At 33.4% G+C, this 670-nt stretch overlaps 1 protein-coding gene across 1 annotated transcript in view; it reads right to left on the reverse strand.

Annotated features, from left to right (window-relative positions):
- LOC119591127 (serine-rich adhesin for platelets-like) overlaps nucleotides 1-670 on the reverse strand; it is a gene marked incomplete at its 5' end in the record, with an annotated part of 16634 nt that overhangs the window by 9366 nt on the left and 6598 nt on the right.

Here is a 670-nt window from a genome sequence, read left to right on the forward strand (position 1 = left end):
TTTTCTGTATGGGGAAAGGGAAGAAAAAGAGAAGGAGTGGGAGACAATTTCTATAGTGGAAGGAGAAGGAAGAGACGGCTAGGGAGAGGGAGATTTTCATGGAGGGTAAAGTGTGTAATGTCTTAATTAGGAGCAAAAGGAGGGAGGAATTCGTTATTACCGGGAGGGAATATTATTTACAAAGGGGAAGGAGGAAAGAGGGAAAAAAAGGGGAGGGTACTTTGGTCTGAGCTAGTTAAAGGGGGAATTGTAGGCTCACGACCGAAATACAAATCAGAAAATAGTAGGGGGTTGAATTTGGGTCCAGCTTATGACAAACTGTTGAGTGAAAAAGGAATAGAAAACACCCCAAGCGAGTTATCTTTTTTTTAAATAACATGAGATCTTTTCGAAATTAAATCTTACCCGGTTAATAGGAACATATTAACAGAATATATTAATATCATAAATTAAGATTGATATGTTACATGATTCAAGAATGGCTGCAATGTTACATGATAATATGTGATTCAAATAGGGATCGAAAAGTATTTCTTTAAATATAATTACTTGATTATATTGCACAAAGAAAATTGTTATAGCAAAAGGTAGTTAAGAAAATCCTTAAAATGATAATTAGAAATAGTTTTAAATTAATGCATGCAAAAAATATCTATACTGACTTTTTAAT

Source organism: Penaeus monodon, chromosome 28 (genome assembly GCF_015228065.2).
Source record: "Penaeus monodon isolate SGIC_2016 chromosome 28, NSTDA_Pmon_1, whole genome shotgun sequence".
NCBI classification, from domain to species: Eukaryota; Metazoa; Arthropoda; class Malacostraca; order Decapoda; family Penaeidae; genus Penaeus; species Penaeus monodon.